Source organism: Lagopus muta, chromosome 5 (assembly GCF_023343835.1).
Source record: "Lagopus muta isolate bLagMut1 chromosome 5, bLagMut1 primary, whole genome shotgun sequence".
In the NCBI taxonomy this organism is placed as follows: Eukaryota; Metazoa; Chordata; class Aves; order Galliformes; family Phasianidae; genus Lagopus; species Lagopus muta.
In genome coordinates this window covers 4327608-4354970 of record NC_064437.1, presented here as the reverse complement: position 1 = coordinate 4354970, position 27363 = coordinate 4327608, and the positions used below count along the sequence as shown (strand labels likewise).

Below are 27363 nucleotides of genomic sequence, written 5' to 3'. Positions count from 1 at the left end.
TGTAACTGATACTGAGACTTTTGGGCAAGTGGACAAAGAAATTCTTGAAGGCAGACCTCTCTCAAGCCCTAAAAAGCACTATTTTCTTTTTTTCAACATTTTGTGAAGAGACATTTTTAATGTTTTGGTGGAGGAGGTTGTTGGCCTGCCAGGGCTTCAGGAGGTCCTTTAACTTCTTCCATTCACAGTTCTGGACTTCATGGTCTTCTATCTTTACTCCTAATGATTTTCTGTCTCAGCTCTGAAATGTCTGCTTCCCATTCCAAGGATTTAATTTGACTTCTCCTGTAAGCAGCTTAACTATGTCCATGTTTTTTCTGCAGCCAGAATTTAGAGGTACTTCAGCTCCTATTCAAGGCAAATCTGATGCTCAGTGTAGCTGTTGAGGCTGAATTCCATTGAATCAAAGTGCATTCTAGCCCTTAGAAGACCAAGTGCCTTGTAACTTTTCTCCTCCTAAAACACAGAAAATAAAATATTTTGTCTCTTATAAAATATGACTAAAATCAGAGAAAGCTCTAACCACTCCAGAGGATCCTAAAACCATGCACCTGAGCTGGAGAAGGAAATAAAACCGGTATCTTGTGCTGATTTGCTGGGGTCCAGGGCTGGTTTGCAATGCGCCTTTCTATCTGTGTTAGCCGAGCGCCAAGCCTGAGTGCAAGTGTGGTATGGATGGATATAGTACCCAAGGGCTGCTGAGGACAGAAGAAGTGGAGAAAACGTGTGAGTCACAAAGAAACTCTCTTCAGACCCCTTCCTTCACTTACATCACTAACAGGAGTGAAGGGGACCGTTTTTGTGATTCTTTTCATCCCACTGGATGAAGCCCTGAATACAGATGATCTCAGCAGGGGTCAATTGCTTCCATACAGCTCCCATGTTCCTGGGCATCCAGAGTTCATCCATGTCCATGGATGTTGTTTGATGAACAAGCCTTATTAGACCAGAACTGTGTACTCGTTAACAAAAAAGGATCGGAAGATGGGACATGGCTGCATTCCTGTACTTACACAGCAGAGCTGAGCTGGGAGATAAACAAACTATTAAATCATGGTGCTGCGCTGTTGCCAGACTGTTATATCTCTCCTTTGAAAATAGCGTCTGCAAGGAAATGACAAATAATTTTCCATATGCAGACCTTACAGACACTCTGAAGTGAGTAACTTGGAGGACGTTCACATTTTCAGTATTCCTGTTCTACCAGAAAACAACGTCCAAGTCCCCATGGAGCACAATGAGAGCATCTCACTCCTGGAAATGGTGCTGAGAACTCAGAGACAACCGGCTAGTAAATGATGAGTAAAGACCTCGAAATGATGTGTAGAATTCCAGGAGGACGTGGGCTCGCACCTGGACTGCAGCCATATGGAGGTCATGGAGGGAAATAAATCAACGACTAGTGAGCTGGGCTGGCAAAATGGCTGTAATTCCTGCCCCCTTCTCATTGTAGTGGCTCCAGGCCCTGGGACTCTGCTCATCAGTGCGACGGCGGAAATGCAAAATCCAGATCGTTACAACGGAGAGCATTGAAAGAAGCCTCTCAGGAAGAAGTCTGCTGAGCAAGGGGAGTCATCTGCCTTCACAGCTGCAAATGTGTTGTTTAGGATAAGAAAACGCTGGGAAAAATAAATACATACCACCAAATTCTACATGAAGGACTCAGACCATGTGAAGTCACTTCCAGAAAAACATTGTCAAGTGCTGTGCTCACAAAGCACACCGGTCTGTGTGCTGTAATTGCAGGCTGCAGTGGCCTTACCAACAGTTCCCAGCACATCTTGACTGCAGTGGGGCTGGTTGGGACATAATGGGGTAATGGAGGCTCTGTAGGGCAGTCATTTTAGATGAATATGCTGAGGGCAGAATCCTTCATTGCTCTCTCAGAAAAGCCATGTAACATAAGCCTGCAGGCCTCCAGGTCTGGAAGGAACCTCCATGATGCTCATCAGCTGATGATGATGATCACAGTGATTCTGTGATCAGTGATCAGCTGTTGGCACAACCTGATTATTACTCATGTTTTTCTCTACCTAAGCTTTCCCTAAGTTCTCCCAGATTTCTTTCACCTCTCTTTCACACCTTTTTGCTTTTGAGACAAAGTCGTTGCCGCCTTTGCCATGGCTGCAGTGGCTGTCGTGTGTGAAACTCTGCGTTTGCATATCAGTGGAACGGTCCTCAGGACAAGGAAAGTTTGGTGCAATCTCTCTACGATGTGCCTGACCTCTTCAAAAACTTTCACAGACATGGAAATTCGGATGGTTTTGATGTGTAACTATTGCTGAACCCTGAACACTAACTGTATGATAGGGTTCATCCCAAGCAATAAAACAAGGCTTGGGCTTGTGCCTGTAGACTGAGCTGCAAATTCAGATTTTACTATAAACCCTGCTTCTTTTTGATTTTTGAATATCCCCCTAAGGCAGGAGGGCTGTGCACTGTCAGTGTCTTTGCCAGCTTCTTGGTGCCTCAGTGAAGGGAACCAGCGTGGGAAGGTGTTGTGCTTCCTGAGCTTGGAGAGGAGTGCTTTCACAGGGGATATTCTACAAAACAGAGGGATATTGGCTCAAAAAGCCATGATTTTCATTTATGGGAACGGCTATAAATTTCTGCAGAGAACATTGACATTTAGAATCTAATTTCACTGAGATAAACCCATCTTGGCAAGGCTTTTTGTCCTTATTTTTAGTAACACCAACAGTGGCTATTCGGATTCACAAAGCACTGTCTTAGCATGTTCATCCTCACTTGAGCCTCATTCTTGCAGCTGGATCAGACCTTCCTCCTCCTACCCCACATGAAGTCAATGGGTGGGCAGCTGTGCTTTCCTTGAGCCCTCTTTTCTAAAACTTCAGTGAACCATGAGTGTACAGCAGGTACCCAGCACAGAGCTAAGCTCTGTGGTTTGTAGGAAGCAAATGAAAAGGGAGTAAAAAATGGGGCTCTCCCAATGGGATCAGTTCTGTCAAAGCCAACTTTGGCTTGACCAAGAATACATCCTTGTTAACACTACTTGCAGTAGCACCCTTCATCTCACTCATGCTTGCTGGATGAAGGCCTTGGAAGTCTTTCTCCTTGATTTTTCCATTGTGATTCCTGTTTTTTGCAGGGAATGCAAACCTTGCTCTCTGTTGCATCCTCTCCATCAGTACTTCTGCTTCCTTCCCATGTCTTGCCTTGGACTCCCACTAAACAAGACCCAGATAGCAAGATGTTCAGGATCACCATCAACAGAAAAACACTGTGCTCATTTATTTTATTTACACAGCTGCCATGAATTTTGTTATGCCTAAATCTTCTGTCTCTTCCTCACTCAGTGGGCTGGGGAGAGAAGAATGGGCTTTTTAGCTTTTTGTGTTTACTTTTATTGCTCTTTAAAATACTTTATGGCCTTTTAACAGAGTGGCACAATAATATTAAAACAACTTCTTAAAAAAAAAGTACAAAAAATGTATTAAAGCATCATAGATGTGGATTTAACACTTCAAGTGCCCCTTCAAAGCGGCACCATGTCCTTGCTTTGAAGTGAAGCAATAAATTCACTTCATACGTCTTTATGAGAGGTTTTACTGGAAATGAGAGTACATGTACTAAACAAAATGTCAGCTTATCTATATACAAATATTTGCCTGCAACTTGGATTCAAAACAATGTATCGCATATTGCAATGCAATTTGTATTACATTAGCTTGTAACTGTGGCCTGGCCCCACATTTGGTGCTCCATCTGTATTTAAAGTCAGCTTCACTCTGAAAAATAAGCAGTGTCAATGGGAAAACAGCTGAAACAGTTTGCTCCAGGTTGCACAGTGAGGACATGGGGATAATACAGAGCCAGGGCCTTTGAGCATCCCCCTGGTGCAGCTCTGGCTGTGCAAGGCCAGGAGCATGTAGTAAAAGCTCTGATGGCCTCATCTTGCTGGTGGCTGGAATTATAACAATGCAGTGTACAAATGCAGACACAACAAGGACAGAGGGACAAGATGCAGGCAAAGCATCCATCTCAGAGAAGCACACAGCACAGGAAAGCAAAAGATGGATGCATTGCTTAAATAGCCATTAGGTTACACCATGCCCTGAGGAGTCCCAGGTGCCCAGCACCATGGAGGCATGCAAAGATGCTCACTGAGGAAAGCAGCTTGCACCCTCAGCTTGCTCGTTATCCTTCACATTCCCATTGCATTCACAAAGCTCATTGAGGAATGGTGAATTAAGGAGTGGGGAAAGATGACTGTGCCAACATATGTTATTTATATGACGTAAGTCATCACCATCGGGGCTGCTGCAAAGGAGACAGCAGCTGGGAAGCCGTGGGAGGGGTGGAGAGCAAATGGCAATTGTGGCACTTGCAGCAGCAGCAAGCTCCCAGTAGCCCAAAGAGATAAATCTTCTGCAGGCTGCTCCTCCTTGCAGCAGCGGCATCCTGCATCCCAGTGCCAGAGCAAAATGTGTCGCTTCAGAAGCTCCCACCCTTCTGCCTGCTCCAACAAACATCCTTTCAGGATCTCCGGTGAATAAGGAACTGTTTGACATACAGCTTCCCTGAGGCTGAGCCCAGCCCTGAGAGCGCCTGCTTGTCTCTCCAGAGCTGTGTAAACACACACAGCACAATCTGGAGCTATTTTTTTTTTCTCCTGAACAGCAGTGTAATTGCTTCTTCAAAGGACAAACTCCTCATGCCAAGCTCATCAAGCTGCCACTCAAGAGGGGAGGGTTTCAGGATAGGTGCTCCCCATGGTTCCCAGGGCTGGATGGATGCTGTTGTCCTCCAGGTGCTGTGTTGGAGCAGGGCACAGCCTCACACCCAAGAAGAAGCCTCCTTGCTATGCCAGCTCTCTCTCAGCTGCCCCTTGCCCTTCTTGGAAGGCTTGTTGGCATCGCATTTGAGTGCGAGAAGGATGAAGTTTGTATTCTGGTGATGGAGCAGAGCTGAGAGCACTGCTCTTGGCACATTCTCTTATGGAACAGGCTGCCCGGAGAAGCTGTGGGTGCCACATCCTTGGAGACCTTCAATGTTGGGTTAGACAGGGTCCTGGGCAGCCAGATCTGGTGGGTGCCAACCAACCCACAGCAGGAGTTGGAGCTCAATGATCTTTAAGATCTATGATTCCACAATTCTCTATGAACTTGTGATGCCGGGAGCTGTTCCCAGGATGAAGTAAGATTGCTTTTAACCAGAATTGGTGTGTATGGAGGTATATCATGGCCTGGCTTTCTGGTAGTACTGATCAGGGGCTGGTCAGTTGTTGGTCAATGCAGCTGAGTGTTACGAATCCTATTTACCTCCCTGAGCATCTGGCCCTCTGGCCAGAATCAAAAGCAATGCAATTACATTGGCCTTGTCCTACCACATGGGTAATATCTTGATTAAACAATACATTTTCTGCTAGAAACCAATTGTCATATTCATGTTATGCAGGGTGAACACTATCGCACTGCAAGGTAGCAGAAAGAGATTCAATATTGGAGCCAAATCAGTTACAGACTTATTCCATAAACTTCTCACAGTGTCATTGTATTTTTTCCTCCTTTGATGAATAGATTTTCCCGAGTATGACAGATTTATTTTTTTTTTTGTGGCAGGTATTTTTTCTCTCACTACACTTCATGCCAGTTTTCCATTAAATCTTAAGGAACAAGATGAGGTGAGAAGTAGGTTTGTTTGTAGCTGCAGTTTGATTTAGCTGTGTGTAGTTCATAGTTGAGCACTTTTCTTTCTTTCTTTTTTTTTTTAAACAACACATGGACTCTGTTTCCAAAGCTTTTGTGTGGCTGTTTGGAAATACTGATGTTTTTAGGAGAGGGGAGGAAAACTGTAGGATCTGCAAATGGCATTAAAGAAAAATTTAAAAAAATTTTAAAAGCCTGTTTTAAGCATCACCTTCAGATTGGAGATTTTCTAAAAGATTGTAGAATATTTATATAGAGTTAAAAGGGACTTTTTTTTTTTCTTTTTAATAGAGACCTGTGGAATATATATGCACTACCAAGAGGAATTTCATTCCATGTATAAAGGCAAGCCTTAGGTTTCCTTACATTTCTTCAGAGATTTCCAAACCTATAAATGCTGTAAATATGATCAGACATTGCTCTTTATGAATTCTGTTAAACTGACACTTTTTTTTTTTTTAAAGGATATGGTCCGTGGTTTATTTTGCTTGACCCATATTTGATATTTAAGGAAATTAAATAGATCTCACGCTTAGTCTCCCAAAATAATACTTGGAGTATTAAGACGTTTTAACATTAAGACATTAAGACGTGTTAACATTAATGAAAGCTTGGTGGTGAACATATAAATAGCACAGCTGATGGGCTGGTCTGTTCAACTAGAGCTGAGCTCTCCCTGCTGTAAAATGTGCGGAGTGGATTCGCAGAGATAAGAAGCAATTGCTCTTCAGTTGTTCTTGTGCTATGGGCTCTCTGGTTATGCAATGGCCACCAGTGTGGTACTCCATCATTGTAGCCAGAGTGCTACAGTTCTTATAGATTCCTGGTGTTTCCCCTTCCAGCCCCAGGAGGAAGCAGCAGTTCTCTGCCTGCTCGCTTGCACAGCAGTGTCTTACAACAACTACATGGCATGGAGCCACTTGTGGTGGGTAGTCTTCACCAACAAACATAGTGCATGATGTACTAAGTTACAGGGAAAAAAATGATAAATCTTAAGCTTTTAAATGTCCCAAGCCAGGTACTTCTATCCTGTTATTCATTATCTATTCAATTTTCCCTTATTATACTTCCTAATTTCTTTTTCCCCTCAGATGGCAGCTGTCCATGCCCACCTCCACTGATGTCTATGGAGCTGTGGTGCAACACCATGGTTCTCTGATGGCAAGTTCATTACCCGTTGGCTTACGCCTGCTTTCAAAAGCACAAATTGCATTCAAATCTGCCCCTTTGCTTTTCCTTTGCTGTATAACAAAAAGTATGGCACCATTAGGCAAGTTTGTACTTCAATGAGTGCTACAAATGTTATGCTGAGAGCACTGAAGGTTGCTGAAGGCACCTCTTATCACCAATCTCTTATCACCAATCTCTTTGTATCACTTGGGGAAGGCTTGCAGGTGTTTTGCATCCCTCATTGCTGCTCTCTCCATCCCCACAAGGAAGCTCCCTCCTTCTCCTGGAGGCAGTGAGCGTCTATTGCTCACAGACAGGCGTGCTTGCAGTATAGAGGTGGTGGGGGAGCTGAGGCCAAAGTTTTGATTGAATATCCAGATAATATCTCCAACTGGAACCTCCTTCCCATTAGGAAGCTGCTACAAAGATTAAAACCTTAAATGTGATCTCACATGAGGTCAGAAAATTGATTCCTCCCTCCTTCAAAAATAAAAATCACATCCCGCAGAGAAATAGACAGACACGATGTGGGAGCTTTCTATAGGAAATATCAACAGACCTCAAGCATGTGTACCCCCTGCAAAGGTGGCGTTCATCAAAAAACATTTTTTTTACCACCAGACCTCATCCCAATTAAACCTGGAGATTTTTTTTCCATTAGCCTTTACCAGAAAGCATCAAACACTGGTTCCAAACTCCACTGACATCATAGGGATGCTTTCCAAGGGCTAATGGGCTTTGGGATCAGGCTGCTGGGTTTTATTCCAAGCTTTCACAACAGTGAGCTTAAGCTGGGCTGAGAAGATTTTCCTACATTACCTTCATCTGGGACAAAATTCCTCCCCCATGCAGTGGGCCTGAAGGGAAGCCTCTATAAATCCCGTTGACCACTTGGAAGGGCATGGGATTATCAGCACAATTAAGGGGAGGGATGCCCATACCAATGCTTTTGCTTCTCTAGCTGAGATGAGGAGACAGAGGAGACAAGGTTGCCCAAATAGAGGTGAGAGATTTGCAAGGGATGGAGCAGGGAGAGCCCACAGAGCAGAGACCCCAGAGGGTCCACACTCTGTCAGCAGCTTTGCTGGGCTGCATCAAAGAGGCTGTGCAAGAAGGGTGGCTCTGAATATTTCTGTGCCTTCCTTTTGGTGGTATTCATCCATCCAGAGTTAGACATTAATTAATCTCTGCCTAATTGACCAGAAGGCCTCAGATCCATGGTATGTGAATATGATCTTAATTAGCTCACTTCAGGTTACGCATTGATTTTCTGCCTCTTGCCTTTTGGAGCTGTGGAGCAGCTTGTTTTTGAGGAGAACATAAAAGAGAGAAGGGCGGGGGGAGGGTGTTAGTTACAGCCATAAATTTTACAGTTAATTGGAAACCACATTAAATGGCAACATCAGTTTATAGATCAACTCTGCAACTTCTTGGTCGTTAAAGTGGTGGTTGTAGGTTATTGTGTTGTAGCCTTGTAAAATATGGGCACCGTATTTGCTGGGGGAGAACTTAAAAAGAGCAGTAAAATCTGCAGTGTCTTTGATTTCTTGTTTTGCTTATGTTACAGCCGGCAGTATGGGACAATGTGTGTGTGCATCTTTCTGGGGTGGGAGCATTTTCAAGGCTCCATAAGGGAAACCTGATGGGTAATTCTGATCCAAGGAGCCCTCTGGAGAGATGGGACTCACCCTATGTCACTCCTTGCCCGCTCCATCCAAGCAGGATGTGGCCAGACCACACCTTATTTGCAGTGCCTCCGAAGACAGTAACTACCAGTGCCACCCCATGCATCAGCTGTGTCTGTTCTCATAGAATCATAGAATCTTTAAGTCTGGAAAAGACCACTAAGGTCATCTTGTCCAACAAACAACCCATCCCTACCATGCCCATTAAATCATGTCCCTCAGTGCAAAATCTGCCCTTTTCTTGAACATCTCCAGGACCCTCCATCAGGACCTTCAGAGCCACAGAACATCCAGGCTCAGCCAAGCACAAGGGCAAAATTCAAGTGCAAAAATTGAACTCAGAAGCAATATGAAGTGGCATCTCTTCCCAGACAGTGCCTAATCTTTGCCTGTCTTCTGAAAACATAAGCATTTATTCTGCACTGTGAGGATCTTCTTTTGAAGGTTTGGCTCCACTGGAGGTGCTGAGCTTGTTGGAAAATTCCAGCCATGATATGCTGTCCAATGACCAATGAATTTTGCATTGATATTTTTCTTCCTAATCAGAGAGAGAGGGAGCCATTTGTGGGACTGGTGTGATGTTTGCACGAGAAATTAGGGTTAATAACAGCTCTTTAGGCTACATATGTCATGAAGCCTCTTCTAACTGAGGAACAATAAGCATTGCTTCACTATGGAGCTGAATGGTCACAAAGCTTTTCTTAAAAAAAAAAAAAATGGGAGTAGACATATGGAATTCTTTCAGAAATATGATAATGAATACTGGAAAGCTAATTGTACAAGGTGAAATGCTTTATGCAATGCTACTGCTCATCATGCTTCACAGCATCTTTCTGGATACAACTGCACCCACTTTGTGGAGGATAGCAACGAGATGGAACAAAGCCCGTGGCTATCATGAGCCATGGTGGCAATGGTGCAGGTGCAGAAAGGAAGGTAGACACAACCCCCTCTGGTTGGTTGTAGATGAAGGCCTTACTGTGTGTGGCTGTGGGGATGCTGATTGCCTTCTTTCCTCCCTAAAACCCCTGGTTGAATTCCTACTGCCAGAAGGGCTGTTCTGCATGGAGCCCAGTTGGGTGGTGATGGCAGTCACGAGAACAAGGCTATCAGACTTCATTTGTTGAGTTGATGGGATTGACCTTTCCACTTGCTTTCTCTGAGAGGGAAAAACATCAACATTCTGGGCATGTAATGGGCTGCTCCTGCAGGACTCACAAGGCCACATGTCAGACCTCACTGCACTCTTAGCTTGAAAGCCAGAAGAGCAGCAGAGAGATTTCAAGGATGTGTGAAGGGCCTCTTCTGTCTCTATCCTGTGAACAGCAAGAGCTTCTATTGCCTGCTTTTCAGACAGTGCTGTAGTCTTGTGAATGCTAAATCCACTTAAAAAATAGCATGAAGACAATTGGGCAAGAGTGATCAAACACGTTCATAAACCTGTTATGTTTATTTGGTTACTTCCTAATGGAGAGGATTGTAAAAGCTCTTAGTAACGTGGCCTTGGAGTTGCATAGCTTGCTACTCTGTGATAATTTCCTTAAGAAAGAAAGAAAAAAGGAAAGAAGCTGCTGTTCATCTATTACAATGGGAAAGGGCATTGCCTCTCTGCTTAAAATGTTTGCACTAATAAAATAGACAGTTCTGCAGAGGGACAAAGATATTCTCATGATGTTTTGCTCGGGTTTTTGTTTTTCATTTTATTCTATTCTGGGGAGCTCTTCTTGTTTAAAGGCAGGCTTGAAGACAATATCTTCCACCAGGCTGAATCCCACTTTTGACACAAAGTGCTCTAGCCACCCCCAGATGTTCATGCAAGAGCAACTACTGGTTTCTATAAGATGTCATGGCCAGATTGAGGTCCTGGGGAACCTCATGGTGTGGCATGTTGTTAGTGCTTTGATACTGAGCAGGGGACCACTGGGGACCTTCTGACCTTCTGTCCAGGGATAGAGATGAAAGACAAAGCTTATCTCGTCCAGGCAATGGGTATAAGCCAATGTGTACTATGCTCCCCTGTTGCAAGGAAACTCATTCATGAATTGGCCTTTGGAGGCAAAAAGCCTCAGTATCTCTTTGATAACAAGTGCTTAGAACTGCCGGATAGTTGAATTTTGTCATTATTTTGGTGTTATTCTCCTTACTGCCCCATTTTTAAAAATGAAGACTTTGTCAGGAAAATGTAACACACCCCTGAAAGGACGTTATTTTTATTATAAAATTTCCTATGTCCCCAGCTAGAAATTCAAATCAGAGATAAAATCTGACACATCCTCACCAGTTGTTTCTTTGGTGAGAGGAAGAGAGGGGTCATTCAGCCCTGGGTCTGACGTACAGGATATCACTTGTGCCATCATCCCTGATAACTTCAACTTGAACTTGTCCACTTTTGTAAATGAGGCTGTTTTTTAGCCTTGCAGGAAAGACTTGGAGCTTTGTATGCTGTTCTGTGTGATGACAGTCTGCCCTGTTGTAATGGTGTTTAGCACCAGGGAGCCAACTTGATGAGGTGTGAGATATCCTTGCTGTGCTCAAAGCACATTTCAGGTGTGGCATCATATGATAGAAGGAGTCCAGTGGGCCTGGGGAGAAATATGTAGTTAGTCCTGATCTCTAGTATTGAAAAAGTCCTTCGAAATCCTTAAAGAAAGCTGAGAAGTCAGACACTCGATTTTTCTTTCCTATTAAAATCATCATAAATTTAAACAAAGCAAAACAACCACCCTATATACAACAATTGCTACTAAAGTCTAAGGCAGAGCTGTCCAAGCCCCAGTTTCTTGGGATTTTCATGTGGTTCCTCCAACAGATTCAGCTATACTCAGACTATTTATGTCTCCTCACAGCTCAGTGATAAAATGTAGGCCTGTGGCCATCAGCAGCAGAAGTTCCTGCAAAGAAGAAAGCAGAAATTAGCATGGATAATTCAAACCACACTGCCAAATTGAATGGCTGGTTGTGAGCCCAGCCTGGATCTGGATTGCAGGCAGGGCCATCCATCATTGGAACTAGGTTGCCTGGTCCACCAGCAGGTTTACTACAATAAAAGACAGTGATGTCTTCTCTCTACACTGACATAGCCATGGCACAGGTGATATTATATGCAGCCATCATCAGGTAGTGATGATGAAGAAATGAATGAATGAAGAAATCAAATTTCCTCCCAACCTCCCATGAGCCCATATCTCATGGCACACGTGAGGATCACTCACTTCTGCCAGCTCAGTGGAGTTTTAGTAATGCACGACTGCAGGATTTCAGAGGTTAAGGCCGTTTATAGATGCTGGCTCCAACAAAGCCTCTTGTATTAGTCAGAGAAGAAAAGCATTATTCTCACCAGCCACTCCAATTTCTGTTTGTTTGTTTGTTTTTCATTTTGTATGTAACATGTAATTTCACACTGCACCATTGCCAAACAAAGCTCTTTCAACCTTTGTTTACAGAAGATGTGCTTGGCTGGATTTGTGAACCTTCAGATGGCAGAGGAGAAAAATAGTTGAGACAACTGGAAAAGGCAGAGATTAGTTTTCATTCTTAAGGTGACCTAGAGCCCTGTTTGAAGACTCAGGGCCATTTTGCATCTGATGTTGCTGCACTGGGACCATTCCAAAGCTGCATTTTGGAGCAGAAATGAACTTCTTGGTTGAGGCAGGGCAAGACTGATGTTCAGGAACCATGAGTGGGATAGGAATGGAGAGCAGTGAGTAATACCAAAAGTGTCATCTCATGGCCCATAGCTCCTCCAACTAGGTGTGCTGGGTGCCCATTCATGACGCTTCTGCAAAAGTTGTGGAGTGCAGAGATGCATCCACTGAAATTAGGATCACAGCACCAAACATACTGCCTTGCACATATTTCCTGCCCATCTCACCACAGTGCGTCCTTCTACAGCTGAAATGTGCTTGTGTTTGTAATTGTTTGGGTTTCTTAAAGGATGCACCAGCACACAGACACGGGTGCCTGTTAGCAGCCTGATAGGTTGCACACCTGCTGCTGCAGAGCCAGGAGCTTGGCACTTACACTTTGGGACCATACTTAGTGGTTAACAGCAGAAGACATTGTCCAGCAGTCCATCCCTGTGCACCACTGTTGCATATGTAGCTGTCAGCTTGGATATTCTGTGCACTTACTTTACAGGGAAATTGTGTTCTGAATTCTATGAGTGAGGAGAAGAATCATCTGTATGTTCCTGGCAGGATTCTACATCTTAGCTCCTTCTTTTGACTCCATTTTTTCGCCCGTCTTTCATTTGCCCCTTTCAAACAGGAATGCATCCAGGGTCCTTTGATACTGGTTTGTGTGTCTTGTATCAGAAAGATTAATTGTTCTGAAATGTTCTGTTTGTAATAAAACTCCCTTGCAGTACTTGGGCTATATCAAGGGGGCTTAGAGTTGGCACAGATCAGTTATTCCCACTTTTGAGGACTATTATATAACACTAGAGCAATACAAAGGAAGCCCATAACACCTCTGTGCTTAGTATTCATTACATACATGCTTATTATATAGATATGCATGAGATAAAGACAGAGATAGATTTGCTCAGCACAATGTGTAAGCTGTGCCAAAGAAGCAAAAATTCCATCCCCAGAGTCTAACAATGAAGGCAAATAGGATCTAGCAGTGAAGTCACAGATTATGATCACAGCTAAATGGCTTCTTTGAGCAAGGAGATGAGTTGGCATATTTGCCCTGGGAGGCTGCCTCTGACACGCATGACATTATAAATAAAGAGGCATGAGCCAGATGCCAAGGATGTGAGCCAAAGCTGATAAAATGAGTGGGAGTATTCAATTTCAATAGGTTCTGAGCAGGTCTGCCATGCTGAGAGTTGTCCAAAAGGAGCTGCTGCAGCTGGGCATCCCCCATCTCCCTTGGATGCTGCTGTGATGTCAATGCCGTAAGGCTTGGATACTTCACTCCTTGCCCTTAGCATCCCTCACCATCCCCATAAGGCAGCACTGCCATTCCTGCTAACAGGTAGCACAGGTGTAGCAGGACAGCTTCTTAAGTCACCTCCATCTCTGATGCAAAGACAGTTGGATTAGCAGCAGTTTCAAATGCCTGGGGGGTCCAGAAGGAACCTGTCTGTTAGAACCATCTCTGCTCAGTGTGGCTGGGAGAAAGTGAGGCAGTGAGTTCATGATATCTGCACTTGTGCTGTAAGCCCTAATTGTACATCATGAATATCTGAGGATCACTTCTTCTCAAGGTGTAAACCAGACCACACCTAGCAAAGGCATAAAAATACTCTTTGGCACTCATCAGGTAGCAGATTAAATTAACCAGACCCAGCCTGAAATCTAGTTGTCTCCACCCACTTGCTCCACAGCAAGCTGGTGAGATATTAGATAAATTTATTTCAGAAATAAATTAATTCTCATTAGGGATTTTCTAACAAGTTCCTTCCATTAGAAAGACACACAGGGGCTCTTTTTGTTAAAGACTGCAGCTCTTGTCTTGTGGGAATAGGTGGCGTTCCTTTCCTTACTCATCTGTGGAGGTTTCCAGCCAAGAACGGGGACACAATTAGCCAAAGAGAGGAGTCCACCCAACTGAACTAATGTCATGTCACTGGAAACAGTGGAAAATGTTCTGTTAATGCTCTAGTTGGCTGCGTGTTCTCCAGAAGCAGTGCATTTTTCAGAGGATGTTCCCATTAACAAAGATCCCATTAACCCATCTTCTCTTCTGGTCCCACCTTTTCCATTTCTGTCATGTTCCCCAGTCCCCAGAGCGCAGGCTCCAGGAGTTAGAAAGATGAGTAACAGTATATCTTCACTTCTGGAAAAAAAATTAAATCCTTATGGCCACTGCAAGAGGAGTTCTGCTGCCTCCAGCATGCTGGGGGGATTTCTGAGGAGATAGCATCAGCCCTAAAGCTGATCAGGCTTTCCCCTAGCCAGCAGAGCTCCTTGCATGTTTATGCAATTATGGGCAGAGGTTATACTCCAACTCCTTGTGCCACATTTGCTCTTCAAATTAAAACACTCTGTTGTCATTTGGTTGGTTGGTTCTCTTTTTTTCCTTTGCACTACAGGGTAGATGTCGCACTGAGTGACATGGGTTCAAGCAGTCACAGGCGTGGGTTGATGTTTGGACTGGGTGACTGTAGTGGTCTTTTCCAACCTCAATGGTTCATCTCTTCAATGTGTTTCTAGGTATTGTGTCCTCAGATTTCATTTCACTAGGTTGGAGGTACCGAAGGCTTTCAGTTTCCTCTATGAGAAGCCACCTATTGCCTGGTGGTTCCAATTGCCCTTTTCTTGCATTTCTTCTGGGATTTTCCTGGCCTGGAGGCTGCACTGAAAAGCACACAGGGTCCCCAGTGATCCTCTAACACCTATTGAAAAGGCTTCCCCTCCTCCCTAAGTCCTGCCAGGATCCAGTCTGCCTTTCTTATGATCTCATGTTGGTGTCGGTTCATCCTGTGATTGATTAGCACAGCTGGATCTTTCCTTTGTCATCTCCCTCAGGAGATGGACCGGACCAGACTGCCCAACTCTATTGGGCTCCACTCTTGGCAATCCAACACCTTTGGAAATGTGGCACGACTGTTGGCTGCTCCACAGCCCAGGGAGCAGGAGAGTGGGGTTTTCCCAGGACCAGCAGAAACTCAGAACTCTTCCCACGTCTCCTAAAAGCTCCCTGGAGCAGATGCAGCTCTGGGAAACAGCTGAGTGCAACGAATCTCAAGTCTTCCACAAAACGCCATTTGGTCAGAGCATGATCATCCAGCTGCACTCAGGACACAGCTTGCTGCTTTTATGGCTGCACATATATCTTTTAGGACTAGAAATCAGCATTGTTTTTGTCTTTATGTGTAATGTTTGACATATGATGTAAATTTACTTTTACAGCATACAGACATAAAAGCTACCGTGACTTGGACTTAGGATTTATTGATTGTAGAAAACCGACTACCAGGTTTGTCGATTAACATTCTGCTGCACCACGGGAAAAAAAAGAATCAAAGTATGCAAGAGCAAATTTTGCACTTCATAAACGTTATTCAGTCTTACAAAATCTTACCTCTGTAACTGAGTAATGAGGTTTAACACGACTCTCTTGTAATTCTTAAGATGCTAAGCCTGGCAGTTCTTGCTGTGGGCAGATGGGTTTGTTTTGCTGAGAACCCTCATCGTGGGCATTTAATGGCATCTGTTTTGTTCAAAGTAGAGACATTGGGCACAACTTCCTTCTTTCTTTATTCTTTTCTGTTGTTGCTGTTGGTCTTTGGCTCAACCTACTGAGCTCTTCTAGCAAAACTTTTAAACTGTGCTTTACATGTTACAGAACTATATAACTGACAGAATGTGGTCCCTAGTTGTTACCATGGCTGGGTTCATGCAAGATTTTCTAGCCCGGCTTTATAATTCAAACCATTTTCATACTGCAAATACATAAATAAGGAAGCTGAAGCTATTGGGTGAGCCTTGCATGCAGCTGAGTGAATGTATTTTGCTTAAAAGTATCATTAAAGCAATTTCCCATAATGTCTGGCAGGGAGTATGTTTCAATTAATGATTTTATTAAAAAGCGAATGAAGGGCCAAAGGTTGCTTTCCTACAGTCCTTAATTTCCTGTTCCAGTTCCAAATGCTGTGTGCAGGGGTTGCTTGGAGCAGGAGACGCAGAGCTCCCTGCAGGATCAGCCCCAGCGCGACGCTCAGAGCTTCATGGCTGTTCTCACGGTGCAACTGAGCATCAGCAAACACAATGGCAAAAGCAGATAGCTAGCAACTGCAGGCACAAGCTACAGGGCTGGGGAAATGTGCTATAGACTCAAAAGCGTTTTCTGTTTCAGACCTGGGATTTGATTTTCCTCTTCCTGATGTTTAACTTGTAGCCCCTAGGAGAGCAACACAGAAAAGTGGGTCCTGAATTGTAGGCACATAGAATTGCAGAAGAGCTTGGGTTGGATGGGACCTTAAAACCCATCCAGTTCCAACCCCATGCCATTGGCTGGCTGCCCCACACCAGCTCAAGCGGCCCTGGGCCCCATCCATGGCCTTGGATACCTCCTTGGATGGAGCAAAGCAGCCACACTTGTCTGGGCAGTAGTGCCAGGGCCTCACCACTAATAAAGGCACATTTGCCTTTGGTATGGAAAGGCTAGTGACACGAGATCACATTTTTACTGCATCTTTTTGCAGCCTGGTATAGTCATTAAGGTTTACAGTTTGGTAAGCACGTGCAAGTGCTTCGAGCTGGGGAGCTGCTAGTGGGCCAGCAATAACTGGCTATAAGTTTCTAACTTACTAGATGTTTGAAAAATTATTGAATGAACACTAATGTAGATATTAATAATCTATTTTTTGTTAATAGCTAGTGTGATCTAATATAGTTTTCTTTAAAATTTAGAACTCTGAGGCATGCATCTTCCCTATCTGTAGACTTCTGAGAAGCTAATGGAGAAGATACAACTGCAGCAGTGATCACAGAATCATAGAATCATTAAGGTTGGAAAGATCAGTGAGATCATCCAGTCCAACTATCAACCCATGCCCACTCTAGACCATGTCCCTCTGTGTACATCCACCTTTCTCATGAGCTCCTCCAGGGATGGTGACACCCCCACCTGCCTGGGGGTGGTGTTAGAAGCCAAAAGTGTGGAGTTGAGCTTGGATATGTGTCTGTGGTAACCCTGTGCTTGGAAAACCAAACACAAATCCCCTCTTGGCGCGCAGAGGAACTCAGTGTGAGATGCAACCTGCATCTTTGCATCATTCATGGGCCTGGCCAACAAATGGCAGTGAGCAACATGTTGGTAAAACTTCAGTCTTCAAAGTTGGGGTTTTTTGGGGTTTTTTGTTTTTTTTGTTTTTAATAAAAGAGCCATAATTTACCCCACTGTGAGAGCTATAAACTGTAATTTAATAATGTGTTTGTAAGGGGATGGCTCTTTAAAATATTTTTTTTAAAAAGGTTTTATTATTAATAAGGAAATGTAGTATATAAAAATATCTAATTGCCAGGAAAACAGCATGATTATGATTTTCAGATATTTAGCATAGGTAAATCACTTTAAGGAAAGGATCTGAGTTTTTATGGTAGACTCTTTCGGTACAAGTCTTTCATTAAGTTTTCTGGGAATACTGTTCACAATCTGTACCACACTTTCAAACAACATTGAACATATGTGCTTTTACCCAGCTCTAATGGTGGATTCACAGATGTAGATTATATTTTTTGCATGCAATATATGCACCTTTCAAGTAAAAAGAGTCTATTTTCCACAGGACACATCATGGTTTGGGCTGTTGCACACCTAGGTTCAATTCTGGTGAACTGACCCCAAAACATCAGTTTTAACATTAGTGTCTGGAGAACCTTTAATGCTCCAGAATCTCAGATCCAGGGCAAGCATAGCCGGGCAAAAACATGCAATTTCTGCTCATTCTTGTTTGCAGTCATCTGCTCTGACACTAAATAGGATTAAGAATCACATAACTGTTTCCAGCTAATAGATTTAGCCTGTGGTTCCGGGGTTATTAATTCCAGATCTGTGCACTACCAGCTTGCCCAGGACTATAAATCTAATGTGGATCAGGCATGGACACATGATTGTGTTTTGTCAAATTAGCCAAGGGACATGATATGGAATTTATACCAGCTTTATACTTCTGTGCTTGCTGCTCCCCTGCTGTGCAAAGGCAGAAGATAGCTGTTCCAACACCATGCTAGGATAATACTGAGCTGTTGAAAAAAGGCTCCTGTTACATGGGTGTTTTATTATTGTTATTTATTTTATTTTACTTTTCTTGTGACGAATGCAAACCATTAATTAGAGCTTGTCTATGTTCCAGCAGCATGATGCCCATCTGCCACATGCCACCTATCTTACAGTTGGGTGCAAACCACAGCCTTAATTAGAATTAGCATTTGAGCTCCAGTCATGTAGATGCCCTTGGAAAATTTGAGTCTTTCTAGGGAAGTAACTATCATTTCCTTATCACTTGTTATGGGATCAAGAGGTTTTTTTGCTGCTTCATTGCATGCCTTGTGACAGGTCTTTTATCTTGAAAAAGGAGAATGTTACAGAGGACTCTATGCTTGTGTGCTATGAAGTTGAGAAGGCTCAGTTTTCACTGCTTAGCTGTAAAAGCCTAGAAAGGAGGAGGTCACATTTCCTCGTTACTCTGGAGACATGTTAAATATCAATTCCCAGTGTTGCTGTGGGGCTGGGACTGGAATCTTACCTTGCCAATAAATGGAGCTCTCCTTGGCTCCAAGGCTCTTATATGGCTATGAGAGCATTGGGAAGGAGAGTGTGAATGAAGTAGGATGGCTGTCATATCTGTATTCTTGGCCAAGAAAGAACACGAGGTAACACCTCATGAACAAATCATACTCTTTTCCCCTCCTGCATGGATTTTGCTGTGGTGGGACTTGACTCCTTGGTCTAACTACTGGGATGTGTGCAGAGGTGATCCACAGCCCATCCAGGGCCAGAGGGGCCAGTGTTGGAAGTCACATCTCTTCAGTTTGTGGGTAAACCTCTGCAGAAAAGATCATTTTAGCTTTGGTATTCGGTAAAAAAAAAATACAAGAGATCATTAGGGATATCTACTGGAAAGGAGCAGCCACAATAAATAATGTTCCACCTGGGACTTTTGTAAAGCAGGGAGCCCCACTCTACAAAAGAAAGCTTTGTTTTTTTGCCAAGTCTTTTCAAGAAGACACAAAGCAGGTAAATATCTGCTCCAGGGAGGCCAACACAATGTTCTTGAGCTCTTCCATCATTCCCAAACAACACCAATGAGATTTTCACATTAACATGATAGCTCATCCCTCTGAGTTGCTTCTTCTGTGCTCAAATCTCTCCTTTCACCTGCAGGAAAGCCTCTGGACCCAAGGCTTTCTGCCTCATCAGACGTGAAATACATCAGTAACATTTCTGCTTTGGATATTTGGCTGTGTTGGATACCGGGGAAGGGTGGAATCTGGAGGGCCCTAGATGCTGTGTAAGGCCTGGAGGAGAGGATTGACACTGGGATGTAACTGAAATCAGGCTTTGACCCTTAAGTTGAAAATACAAAGCTAAATTCTACCCTCATTTTCCCTCTCCCCAATCCTCCTTGGTTCCCTACATGGCTGTTCTGTATTATGATCCCTTTAAATAAGCAGCCTGTCATTAGCTTTTATCCCAGTGCTTGCTCAGCCGGACTAAAGTCTAGGTCTCTTTGTTTTTAAGACTTGCATGGTGTGTAAGTGCCAGATGTTTCCCATCTCTTGGCTCTTGGTGAAATAAACACGAACTGCCATAACCTTCACCTTTCAACTCTTACATTACCTATTCCTAAAGTACAAAAAATGGATGTGTGTTTATGCTGTAAGGCTTTGAACTACCTTCCAGGTTTATGTCAAAAGTCCTATTCTCCAGGCAAAGATAACATATGAGAGTGAACCTTGGTGCTGCTATAAAATTCACCTTCTGTACTAATGAAGTGGTAGTCTTCGCAGAGGAAAGTAGTCTGGGGGATTAGGGGCCATGTGAAGCTGGTCGGACTGTCAGGGAACAAATTGAGTTGCTCAGCTCCAGATTTGGCACTCCCAAAAAGGGGAGTCACTCCGTGATGGCAGTCCGGTTATTTTATCTGGAAGTAGTGTAAACGTGCAGAGAATCCATAGGGATTTATCTTCCATGTCACAGCTCGCTGTGCAGACTACAGTGAGTCCCTTTAATCTACTACAGTTATCTTCACAGCTTTCCCCTCCTACCCAGCCAAATCAAGACTAATTTGGAGGAGTCAATAACACAGTTTTCATTATTAATAACAGCTCATCTACATTCATCCTGCAGTTCTTTTTCTTCCTCCCCCTCCTTTTCTCTTCATTTTGTAAATTCTTTCTCCAAGGCACTTGAGTGACGCACAGGTCTTTTTCAAGTTCATGCTCACGTGTCCTAAAGGAGAACAGGGAATGTGTTGCCCAGAGATGCAGCTGGGACCAGCTGCATGGTGACACAACCCAGAGCTCTTGTGAGCAACCTCCCAACCTTTGGTGGCTCATGGAGAAGTCATACTTTTCCTCCTTAACTTGATTCAGGAGCCTTGCGCAACCAAACGAGGAACAAATGGTGCCATTAAGATTGCAAAAGCATTTCAGCTGGAATTTCGGGTGAATTATGCAAATAGCGTTTTAATTTGTGCTAATTCATGTCTTCCCAGAAAAAAAAAAATGGTTTTCCCTTGGGGGTGGCATTTTTTGGTCACAGTCTCAGCTGGAAGGTAAATTAGCAAGAACAGAGTGGTGAAATACCTTAGCTGCTATCCACATGTGCATACAGAAAAACATGAGTGTTGCTCACTCTAAATGAACTATGGCCACATGTTTTTCTCACCTAAAGCTTGAACCCATCTTCCCAGGAAACCAGGGCAGTTCTTGCAGAGCGTAATCGTCACTGAACTTTCTTTTGTGTTTTGATATCACCAGAATATCGTCCCCGGTTTTGTTTCAATCCTCAAGCCAAACATTTGGAGGCTGTTTTATGGAGCACCCGTTTTGGAGGGTTCTGTCTTTGGAGATGAGAGAAATGGTTTGAAACTGGAGCCTGAAGGATGCCTGTCTCCAGGCACTGATGTGTCTCTGCAGAGCTGTAGAGTGCCTGGCCTCTTTTATGACCTCTCAGTGCAAATTTCCTTAACTAAGCTGACTCAGGATGCTGGGGTCACTGAAACATACGTTATTTCAAAGGCTGGGCTGAAGTGTACATGGCATGATCTTCTGTAAATTCATACTAAACTGTAGATCAAGAGCAGTTGCTGTTATTCCTGAGTGGGAACAAGAAAACAGCACACTCTGTACCTATTCTATATCCCTCCTTGTATATGCTCAGGCCATTCGTTCATTCAAGCACACATTGCAGGTAAGCTGAAGTAAATGCTGTAGTTTCAGCTCTGGCACATGCCCAGGTTCCTTGCTGAATGACAGCTTCCATCATTTCCTTATCCTTCATCGGTGTCTGGTGCCTTTCTGTCTAAGCTCCCATCTCTGTGTGGGTTTAGACACAACTTGTGTAAGCTAGCCTCAACCCAGTCACAGAATGTTCCAATGTCATTTTAAAATTCAAGAAAAAATTTCATATTGAATTATCCACCTAATACCAACTGGCTCAATTATCCAGCATGGGCCTTTTTAGAGATCTCTGTAATTTTTGAAGTGTATGCGTGCTATGCATGTAGATGTTTAAGTCATCCATTATGAGACTGCACTAATTTAGCTGCATCCTTAAATTCTGATGACTTCCCTCCTGTTGGACAATGCTTTACCTTACTTGCAGTCCCTGCTGAGGCTGAAGTCTTATTTCTGAATTACCTCTCTGTACTTCTGAATACCATGCTTGGCAATTAAGTGCCTAACCAGGTTTTGTTTTAGTTTAGATGACGACTTAGATAGCTTATAGGTAGATGCAGGATGGAGACCTGGACAAGTGTTCAACTTCCCTCCCTTTTGAAAAGCTATGTTTTTTTCCTATAAATGGCATTTCCCATTTATTCAGTTTGTGCCCATTACCTCAGGCTGTTAATGGAGTTGTTAAACAGGATTGGATCTGGTATTAACCCCTGTAACGCACTCCAATGCTCATGCTGTCCCTGATATCATCATGGTTACAACTTCTACCCCACTACATCGTCACTCAGCCCAAGCTCTTTGCCCAGGATGCCAGTGATTGCTCTGATAGGATCACAGCAATCCCCAAATCAGACATTCTAGTGAAATCAACAGTAATTTTGCTCAAATAAAGTGGTATTTAAATTCCTTCCTGGCATCTTCCTAGCGTGCTCCAAGAGCACTGTAAAATAAAACACATTCTGTGTATTTTGCTTTTTTTTCTTATTACCTGAAGGCAGTAAATCACGGAGTTACAGATGTTACCTCAGTCAGGAATAAAACCATCACCTTTAGCATTGGTTTCAGTAAAAACACAAACACTTCTGCAGTCGAAAGGCAGAGTTTTATGGCTGCGGTTCTTTGGAACAACTAATAAATATTTGTTTGCCATTTCTCTCTGGAGCAACTGTCTACTCTCTAATTTACACATCACCAAGAGGCCGTTTAACTCTTGCCTGTAGGTATAAAACCCTATCCATTACCATGTCACTGAAAACATAAACTATCTGAAGGCTGGGAAATGTTTGGAAGTGAATGGAACAGCTCAGCCCACAGCAGGTCATCGCCAAGCAGAACTCAGCATCCCTCCAGAGCCTTACATTTTCTGATTTAACCTACACGTGGTGTTTTTGCCCTTAAGATTGTGGGCACCAGCTCCTAACTCTCAGCCTGGGAATCAGGTGTCTGCTCTTTCCTGGGTTTATTTATAAATGCACATCTTAGGCTTTTATGTATTTGTGTTTTTTGGAAACCTCAGCTCTTTCCCTGGAGATTTGTGCTTCATCAGTTCCTGTCCCTGGATCCCTGGTTGATAAACTGACTTCTAAAAGCCTGTGAATTAGCTGTCTATGGCTGATTGTTTGTTTTCCTTCCTGTTTGGCTTGAGAAACCTGCTTTCCATAAAAATATCAAGAGAAATGCATCTGAATAATTTATTTTTGTTGTTGATTACAGTTCTTCCTTTTGTACCTCTTTATGTTGCTCCTCCCTGCTTATGCCCAGCCCTTGCAACAAAAATTTCTCTATGGATTGAGCAGCAGAGCAAGTGCACTAAGATGTAGAATCATAGAATCTTAAGGTTGGGAAAACATAAGTAACTTTCCAACCTCAGTGCATCTGTGAGGGCACACAAAATGGGCTCACAGGTGGATCCCAGACCAGGCTGCTCTCATTGATGTCTTAGATGGGCAGATTTTGTAGGAGGTACAAAGAAGAAAGTTCTCACCGTGTCCTTGCACATAAGGTTCACCCAAAAGCCTCCTCCAACTTTGCTAGTATCATCTCCATTAATGCCAATGGCAGCAATCAGTGCAGGTGGTGGAGTCAGTGTCCCTTGGAGGTTTTCAAGAAATGGTAGATGTGGCACTGAAGGATCTGGCTGTGTGGGCATGGAGGGGATGGGCTGTGGTTGGACTTGATGATCTCTGTGGCTTTTTCCAACCTTAATGATTCTATGGTTCTATGCCTGAGCTGGAAACAAGTGTTTGGCCACAAGCGAAGATGCAGATAAGCCTGATGCTGTAACATGCTGCCCTAAGAAGCATTTGCCCCAACTGTCTCCTGCTCTGTTGGACTCTAGCCTTTTTTCCAGCATGGACATTGCAGAGCATTCATGTATAAGTACAGCAACACTTGAAAGGTGACATTATTTATAGCCTCTCATAGTACCTTCCTTGTGCCTGACTTATGAATATACCTGTAAGTTCATGAGAATGTCTCTTTTTCAAATGTCAAAGTCTGTTTGGGCACAGAAGCCATCTCCCAAGCACCAACATTTTGCAAGCCAACCATCTTCCCCATTGCTGTCCAACAATAGCCCATGAGCTCCAGGTTTGGCTTGCATCCCACCATAGTTTGTCGAAAACACCAACACCAAGCTGGCCATAAAATAAAGAAACATTCGTTATGACTTTTTATAGCTCCCAACTACTGTAAACCATGGACGAATAGAGCTGCAAAGCTGGTCATTAAACTGTCTGCTCTTTCCTGTTTGAACAGGGCCTCTCCAGGGCTTTTGCTGCCTCCACCACCATCGGTCAACATCCAGGAAGGAAGACGTTTCTAAGGAAACCACGGAGGCTTTCCACCAAGGTGGTTGCATGAAAGCGCTGAACTGGTGAGAGTGACAAAAAGCAGTTCATTGGATAATGTAGAAAAAGGTAAAAAGTTATTGCACACAGACTGTTTTTATAATGAGGCCATTCAGGCATAAAATCACTTTAAATAGGTAGTTTGTTTCCACATTGCAGAATTATTTTCGTCCTACTCTTTCAAGGGGCAGTTTATCTAGGCACAGTGGTGCATAAATAATAAATAGCCCTAGGGGCAAGGCATTTTTACTTTTTTTTCCCCTGCTTCGTATCCTGTTGCAGTTGGTCTCGGGCTGCAAAATGAATTTTGTTTTCTAAAATAATATTATTTACTTTGAGTGCAGTCCTCTGCAAGATGCCATGAATTCTCTTCTGCAATTGCAATGTCCCAAACCAGACAGGAGCTTTTCAGTCCGGTCTTTTTGCTAAATGGCTTTTCTGTGGGTTGCAGAGTGGCTTGCTGGGAGGACAGGTACAGTGCCATTAGCTCACAGACCTCCAAGAAAGCCATGTGTGCATCCAGTGTTTGGACCAGGTACTCATATGTGGTGCAAATGGTCTGGGATAAACCCATGGAGACCTGAAACGTAGGTTTGCCATAAAGGTTGTTGGTGTGAGGAGGAGGTAACAGCTGACATACTGAGAATATACTTAGACTTACACTTAGAGATTCTCTGGACAAATAAGACAGGTTCATTTCTTCTGTTTCCTGAGATATTGCACATCTCCTGCAGTAACTGCATCTGTTATTGCAGCCAACAGACCAGAAGGCCATGCCAAGATCTGCTTGGAGATCTGGAGTCTTATCCTGACTTCAGGGAGCTTCCAAGCTTTGATCCCATGGTAGTGTCAGAAGGTCTGGAGCAAGCCAGCCATCAGCACCCGCTCGGAGGAGCCAATTCAGGATCTGACTCACCAGCCCAAATTGAGATTCCTTGTTTACTTTGGTCATAGATCCCAGCTTTGCTGGTATGCTTGACGGGAAAGAAAGGGGGCTGGGGACCTTTCCCTTTTCACCTCTTCCTTGGATTGCCTTCTGTACATCTGAAAGGATGGACGATGGTTGTGGAAGAGTCAAGAAGACTATATTTGGACGTGGGAGACTTCAGGCTCGGTGTGGAGATCCCAGAAGGATGAAACACACTGCAGGTGGGCTCTGGGAGAGGAGCAACAAGGATTTGCGATAGGGAAGGGATTAGGTTCAATGAGCTCTGGTGAACAGCTTCCACCTCCTGTGCTAGAGAGGTCCAGTCATTGTGTCACAAGTGTGGGCCCAAGGGAAATAAATAGAACACGTTAAGGAAGGATCAGCCTGAAAGGATCCAGACATGCAATAAAGCCCCAGGTTGCTGATGGGGGAGGGAATGAAATTCCTGCTCTCCTCAAAGCAGTGAGTGATTAGCTCTAAAAGCCATGTGCCAACGCTCCTCCGGCTGCCGTTGTTCAAGATAAAATAACAGGTCATCTGTTGGAGCAGAGGTCCTTCCAGACTGAGGTCTAATTTCTGTTCTCCGGGGGCTTAAGTGCTGGTTCAAAGGTCACCAAGCAGCACCAGTCACCGAGCAAGGACGAAGCTCATTTTCACTCAAAACAGAGCCTGCAGAGCAGGACTCTGCATGCAGTCAATCACACACAGCTTGGATCTGCACATTCTCAACGGAGAAGGAGATGTTTGGAGATCAATAGTGCAGACGGATGGTGCCAGAGCAGATGCTAGTGCAGAGATAGGGCTTACCTTCCCTCACGTAGCCAAAAAGCTTGAAGCACAGAACTGCTGAATAAATTATAGGAGCTACAGATAAGCTTGTGGGGGACCTCCGTGGATCTGCACACCAAAACTCCATGACTCCATCCAGGAACCACATTATTGCTACGCCAACTGTGCCTTCAGCTGAGTGGTGGATGATCTTCATCCCAACAAAAGATGCTTGTGGGTAAGTGAGGGTTTCACTGTATCTTCCCTCACAAATAAATAAATAACTAAAAGCACTTTTTCCCCCCCAAAAAACAGAAACATTCATGTTTGTGGTTTGAAGGGACCTTTCCTTTCAGTTCCATGAATCTGGTTTCTTATCACTGGAATAGCAGAAGTTAATAAGGTTAATAGTGTGAAACAGAGTGAAATGAGTGGCAGTAGAAGCACAACCCAGGTCCTGCTGGGTGCCTGGCACGCTGCTGGCCCTAGCCCAATTGGGAGGGGGATCAACCTGGCCTGGCAGATAGTAATGGCAAGTGGTCACCATGGAGCCTGGAAAATGAATTTTCTTTTTCCCCCAAATAGCATGAGAAAGGGTGCACCTACAATAAACGAGAAGCCCTTCATCTACTAGGTAAGGAGATAGGGAAAACCACCTATTCAACACAGAACTTGTTTTAGAAGGCCAGATACAATGGTACCAGAAACTTTGGAAAAGTAAACTAAATAAGATGCGCAGGAACTCAAGGCCTTTTTTGGACTAAATGTCAGTCCACGCGTCAACTGGGTAGTGAACTTCCATCTGGTCCTCTTCACCTTTTGCTTTGCTTACGACAAACCAAATATTTGCAATTCCTGCTCGCCCTTGGAAAAGCCATTGCCCTTCCCCAGGAGCAATCCAGAAAATGTAAGAACAAGCTCCAAAAGGTCTGCAACACAAAAGCTCTCAGGGGCTGGTTGTGGTGCTCTGCAAAGCATTCAGGGCTTTTGAATGTTTGTTCCTTTTAAGCACTGAGTGGCTTTCTTTCTCCATGACAAAGTGATCTATTTCACAGCTTTCAGCCCAAAGTGTCAAGCACTCAAGCAGTAATTGGACCTTAACGATTGCTAATATATTTCAGCACCTAAGGAATCTATGCAAGAAGGGCAGGTAAAGGATAGAAACGGTCTGTAGTTAATTCCTGCCCTCCCCTTGCAAGCGTTTGTATCCCCTGCCTCCCAGCCTGTGTTTTTACTGAGTGGCAATTAATTAAAAAGATCAAGATAGAAGAAAGATGGAAACCTTATTACTGGTGTTATATTTCCATTCTAGTTTTGCCCAGGGAAAAATGTTTCCCAGGAGATTAGCTAATAGTTAAGCTATTAAAGGCCTTGAAACTGAAAAGGTTATTTGCAAGGTCAGGCAACTTGACTAAGCTCGTAGTTTCAAAATTATCC

The 27363-nt window shown here is 43.7% G+C and overlaps 1 long non-coding RNA gene across 3 annotated transcripts in view; it reads left to right on the top strand.

Moving 5' to 3' along the window:
• LOC125692895 (uncharacterized) overlaps positions 1 to 27363 on the top strand; it is a 49848-nt gene that overhangs the window by 8972 nt on the left and 13513 nt on the right. The window contains exons 2-3 of one of the 3 annotated variants that reach the window (XR_007376920.1): positions 24139 to 24299; positions 24986 to 26164. This is a non-coding gene — a long non-coding RNA (uncharacterized LOC125692895). Of the gene's footprint in view, positions 1 to 24138; positions 26165 to 27363 lie in introns of all 3 variants that reach the window. The other 2 variants (XR_007376921.1, XR_007376919.1) reach the window with 2 other exon arrangements.